Below are 6,588 nucleotides of genomic sequence, written 5' to 3'. Positions count from 1 at the left end.
TAAGATCTTCACAGGTGTCTTGTTTTTATATCAAATCAATAACTTGCCTGCTTTCAACCCCCTCTCTCCCATCCAGGCTGTTGATCCTCTGCATGAAATATCAAGATACATGCACCATATGGTTTGCTCATATCAGTCGGTTGTAGACAAGGTTCACATGAAATATGTGATTTAACGTGCTGCACTCATCTAATGTCCCAATGGGAAACTGACTGATGCTTTCTTTTTCCTATTCATACATAGATGTGATCAGCCAGTAATGAATAATGCAGAGAAACTGGGATATTTATTTTAACTAGGCTTCCAGCTTAGTGAGGTCAAGGAGCTATTAGTCATGAAACATATACTGCATGAGTCTCACTTAGAAGACCTTCCTGTCATTGTGTAAATTCCCTGGACGTTAGTGTAAAAATTCCCAGTTATATGATTAATGAACTAGATCACTGGAACTGGATTTTATGGTTTCATTTTTTGTTTTCTGGAGACATTCTGTTGAATTTATCAACAACGAATATCACATTACACAGATTTAAAGAACGGTTTTAGTTATCAGTGTTAACAATTCTGAGAAATTCAAGTAGAAGTGGATATAAGTTTGTTTTTTTAGATGCTGATAACTAAAGACATTCAATTCATGAGTTTGTCTTTGTTCCAACAAGTCTGCAGCAGTGAAGGTTACTTTCACTTGAACTGATAGATGAGCTGATTGCAACAGAGTTCGTTGTTCATACCACATTGCACAGCACAGACCAGACAGGAGCTGACAGACTGACATTTCATACTCACCGCAGCTAAAGGATGTGTCTCTGCTCCGCACTTCCAGATCTGATGAAAAAAGACAGCAAAGACGCAACACCAGCCGAGCATTTCCAGCTTAAAGGTCACTGAATGCTTCCTGCCAGAAATGTTTGAAGACTCTCTTTCCTGAATTAGTTAGGGATGATTATGGCCTTATGCCATCTGGAACATTAGAAAATGGCAAAATGTTGAGCTGCATAGCGTCATTTGTAGTCAGTGAATCTCTCTCACTCATCATCATTATCCTGCTCCAAATCCTCATTAGACTTAATTAGATTAAATTATTCAATTTCTTGTTGTCAGAGAGTCAGAAATCCATACAAAGTATACTTTTCATTGTCAGCAAATTAGCCAAGCAGATGATCCACTGATATTTACACTGATATAACTACATACTCCAAAAAGGACAGAGGCTGTGCTGCAGTTTCAAGCTGTCCATTGCGCAATAAAAAGATCATCAGAAGAAATTAAAGGTGTCTGGAAGCAACATCTAATAAATACCACATGTACCAGCTGATTGTTCAGCGGCATCAATTAGACAACTAAGCTTTCTACCTTGCACTGGTGGACTCGTAGTAGGGTGGGTGTCCTCATATTTAAAAAAAACATTGCAAAAGTTCCCTCTCAAATGTCCCTATGGTAGATAAAACATGATAAAGTGTCCTTAGGCGGCTCAATGTACAATGCAGCACCATATAGGCTGCCCTGCATGCTACAAAAGGATTTGGAACATCATAACTTAATGCACTCCGGTGCTCCATTGTTTGCAGCTGATGTCCTTCAGACTTTCCAAGGCTGCCACTGATACCTTGGGAATACAAAATTTTTTGGATCAGAATTCTATGTCTGCAGCCAAAAAACTCTATAGTCCTATTCATTGGATTTTTCAAAAAAGAAAAGGTCATGATAAAATTGCGTTTGGAAAACTTCCAGTAACCTCAACAAGTCCTAGAACGATTGGTCAAAAATGATGAATGAAATATGGAAATGCTCTAAAGGTCCTACACCTAAAGTTCATTTGTATATAATGCAATAAGCTGTAATGGTGATGACATAAAACTGAATGCTTCTTAATTTCTAGATTAAGTGAACATGAAGAGGATCCAACACTGCAGAGAGTGAACATCATGTGATGAATTTAAACATGACTCTTTAAGAAACTTCCTGTTCATTCAGAAGTTGGAGAGAACTCATGAAAAATTCCTCCGTGGACATCATAGAAATAACTGACCAAAGAAAATGTTTAAATTCTGAAAATAATAAATTAGTCAAAAAATGAAGATGAGGCTGAAAGACTAAAAACTAATCTCCTCGTCAGACTCTTTGGACTCTTTAATTTAATCATCCTTTCCCTCAAAAAACAGCTTAAACATTATTGAACATTAATGAATTGCTTTTCATTTTAATATTCTTCACATCCTCTCTTTGTTTCAACACCTGAAACAAACACAGTTTAATGGCTGAATGTGCTAACTGGGTCAAACACCTTAATAAATCATGTTAACTAAATAGCCGTCACCAGTCTTCTTTGAGGATTTAGACATGGTGGATTTGTGTCATTCTCTGTGCACAATGCCTATTTGCATATGACTAATGTGAACACGACGGAGGACAAGAGAATCACACTACCCCCTGTCATCATGATCCTGGCTTTATACTGCTGTGTTGTGAGCATGCATGTGTGTGTATGTGTGTGTGCATTTGCATTTGTCGCGTTTTTTTGTGCAGACAGACGTGCATGCATGTGTGTGTGTGTGTGTGCATCCGTGTGTTTGAGAGCAAGAACAAAGACTCCATCTGGTTCGAGCGACTGAATGTGCCAGTATGAAACACTTCTGTCATTCTGAACTCCCTTTTTGAAGCCGCTCAGAGGTGGAGTGAGGCCAGGCGGAGAGCTGTGAGGGGTCCCATTTGAGGCAGCCACTCACGCAGGGAGCCCTGAGCTGAAGCTATTCTCTCCTCTACAGCTGAGTTTCACTAAAGGAGACACACACTTCATCTGGTGTGTGATGATTCTCTTCTTGCTTCACCTCCACAGCGCTCTGATTCAATGCAGTGCAATTACATGTGTGACAAAGAGAGTGAAGGCCCAGGCAGACTTTGGTGATAAGCTCTCAGGGATCAGAGGACTTTATTCAGGGAGCAGCTGGGGGAGAGAAGGCAAAGGTCACATCGTAGGAGGATATCTGAAGGAGTTGGCTGTGACTTAGATTTGTGGACACTCCTCCCAGCATCCCACTCAACACCCCGCAGTCATTAATTTGCTTGTCTAGTGGAGATCAAGTTCAGTTGCAGCAGGGATATTAGACTAAAAAAAGAATATTTTGATCTCTCAAGTCATTTTATGGTCTCAGCTAAGCCATTTTATCTCTATTTTCTTTCTCCTGAAGCAACAAAAACATCTATTTCTAGGATATCTGATTCCATGAGCCTAATGTGTGCCTGCAGGGCTGTAACTAACTTGCAATTTATTTTCATTATGGGTTAATCTCTCAATTATTTTTTTCAGTTAATTGATTAATTGTTTGGTTTTATTAGAAAATACGCCTGTTCCCATTTCATATAGCCTAAAGTGATGTCTTCAAATTGCAGATTTTCCCCACAAAGACGCAAAAACATTCAGAAACAACAGAGGGACAGGAAAACTAGAACCATCGACCAGAAACCATTTTTAATTGAGTCTGTGATTGAATCAATTAAATCGACTAATTGTTTCAGAAACATATCAGTTTAACAGCATGAAAGTGATAACAGAGCTCTAAATTTACATAAATCAGTTTTGTATTTAATCAGAATTAAGTGGGCTTCTCTCCTGAGGACAGGAAAACCAGGTTGTAATCGACCATTGTGTCTGCACTTTACTATAGAGATATCTTGTTGTGTACATGCTGCTCATCCCACTTTAAAGGGATAGTTTACCCTAACCCTTTTTTTTTTTTTAAGTGGGATTGTATGAGGTGCATAGTCAGTGCGTTATCTACAGTTGACAGAAGTAAGTGTGCTCCCAGTTTGGAAAAGTCCTGGCACAGAAGTAGAGCAAACCAATGCTGTGGACAGAGTCAGCAGAAAAACATGTTTTAGCCAAGTGTAAGTGCATGCTACAGTGAGCATATTCTCACCACTTACTTACCGTGCAGGGCACAGCTGGGCTTAGGTGTAGAAATATGTAAGTTCTTCAGTTGAGACAGAGTAGCAGTACAGGAAAGGGCTATTTGGCATGCAAACTTCAAGTGCCTCATTAAAAAACGCAGACTATCCCTTTAAAATAACTGCCTTTTTTTGTCTGTGCCCCACATTGTGTTTTATTACAGGAGATGTTGAACTCCTTACTAAGTACTAAAGAAAAAGTAGGCTGGATGCTCATTTCTGTTAAAAGTGTATCCTAAAAGCTTCAACAGAACAGATCCCAGGAATTAAACCCCAAGGGACATTAACACTCTCATTCTACAGCATGAATTTAAACACATTGTCTGAACTTGAGATGATCGTGTGTGATTCTGAGATGTTGACTTGATTAAATAAACACTGCATATACAGGTGTACAGGCTGTATTAATATTTCAATCTCTGCAACCAGCCTCCCAATGACACCCTATCATAACAGATAGATGGCAGGAGCGGATAAGCAATCTCTTTCAAATTATCCCCTTCATTATCCCCCTCTCCCCAAATCCCCCAAACAGCAGCTGTTGTCTCTGCAAACCTTCTCTGATTTCAGACTTCTGGCAGGGCCTGACGGCATGCACACACCTGCTCACACTGACCTCCAATCTATCTCCTCCACGCCTGCCTGCCACAACTGCAGGGATTAGCATGTCTGGGATAGGGGATAACTGAGAGTGAGGACGGCGGCCTTTCAGTCTCACATGCGTGTCTCGTCCCTCACTTGTGGCACTGAGCGTGTGTGCACAGCTGGCTGATTCCCTGCCTCTGTGCATGTGAGCAGCCTGGAAGTTTGTGCGTTGTGTGAGAGAGCAACCCGAGGCAAAGAAACGAACGGTAGACTTCACATGAGCATCTCACGGAAGAGTTAAAGCCCATGACAACTTGTATTTCTCTATAACATTAAAAAGGTGTGAATAAATGAGCAACAATCAAAGTTAAAGTTTGAAAAAAACGTCTTGTGTGTTGAATGACTCCATTGCTCATACTAAGAAGCTGATTCAAGACTTTTAAAGGTCAACATGAGTATGTAAGCACTGTAGTGTAGCTACTACTCTACTCATATAGCAGTTGTCTTCTGTGGTTTGGTGAGTGTATGTGTAATGATAGGTTTGAAACTTGACTCATACTAATGACCAAAATTCAAGACGTGTCTGTCTTCATTTTGGCTATTCTTATTAAAAAATCAGTTTCCCACAAGCCCTTTGTGCTAAATGTTTGAAATTACTCCATTAACCTGACCTCTTTTAACAGAAACTAAAAATCTTTTCACCATCAGTCAAGGACTTAAGTTATTGAAAAGTGTTTTATCTTAACTTTAACCTCAGACGGCCTCTTTAGATTTTTTTTTTAACATTATTGATTTACGTGTCCCAGTAAGTTATGACAGCGAGGCAACATGGACAACACCAGGACCGTTGAAACTGAAACTGCTAAATGTAATTCAGCTATCATTCATTTAATTACTTACACCTTGGCTTTTATTACTTTGACATGATGTCAAAATATCCTCAGTGAAAAAGGAACCAAGCTATTGAAGACAACTCTTTTCGTGTTCTCTTTTACTACGCTTTGAGGTTTCCTAACATGTTCTCTGGCTCTGCGGTGATCACAGGTGTTCATTCCTCCAAGCCTGTCTGATGGATTAACAGCTGCCGTCACCAATCTGACATTACACACATTCAGATTTGGATATATGACAGCTGCACACACACTCATTTCACAATTTACACACACCAGAAATGTGGCATAAAGCTACAAATGTGGCACTATTTGTTCCATCCCAGACAAATGTGCTTGTAAAAAATATTGCTTTATATTAAGAGATCCTTCAGTCTACTAGAAATTAGCGAAAAGAAATACTGAAGAAGCAGAAACAAGGTAAGAGCTATACAAAAGCCAGAGAAATAGGAGCGTGATATTTGTTTGATTTTTACATGCTGCACTGCCACTGCCGTCATTATTCATATCCCTCCCCAGGGAGCCTTGTTTGAAAAATGGGACTGTAGCAGCCCCCCTCCATGTCACAGTCTCTCTCTTACACTCATAAACACCCACACACACATGCACACACACACACACACACTTGTTTGGAGACTTGTTGGGGAAGTACAGCTAGGCAGCGTCTTCCTCCTCCCCCTTCCCTCCTTTCCCCCCCCTTTCTCCCCTCCTCTCTTCACCCTCTCCCCAGCAGAGTGATCCAGCTCGTCTCCTCTCTCCGTCACGCGGGTAATCAGCCTCTGCTATTTCATTTGGCTCAGTAATGAAAGCAATCCCAGCGCTTTTCACTGCAGCGCAGCCCAAATAATGAGGGCTGCCTCACCCCTCCTCAGCCACACCTCACCCCCAGTCCTCAACCCTCTCCCTCCCAACCCTGCTGTTAATGTCTGAAGGAAAGCAAATGTGTGTACGTCTGAGTGTGTGAAGCACACAGTCTTGGCAAGTCCTTTGTGCTTTTTTTTACTGGGTTGCAAATTATCCTATTGTGTAAGATTTGAGCAGCTATACTCTTCATCAGAATATTTTAGAAGTGTGTTCTTTTTTTTTTTTTTTAAATCCAACACAAAGCAAAATGATTTTTTATCTACATTAGCAGTTCCCAACTTTTACTGCATGTAACATGATCACT

The sequence above is a fragment of the Larimichthys crocea genome, chromosome XVII (assembly GCF_000972845.2).
Source record: "Larimichthys crocea isolate SSNF chromosome XVII, L_crocea_2.0, whole genome shotgun sequence".
Lineage (NCBI taxonomy): Eukaryota > Metazoa > Chordata > Actinopteri > Sciaenidae > Larimichthys > Larimichthys crocea.
Note: the sequence above shows the minus strand (reverse complement) of the source record.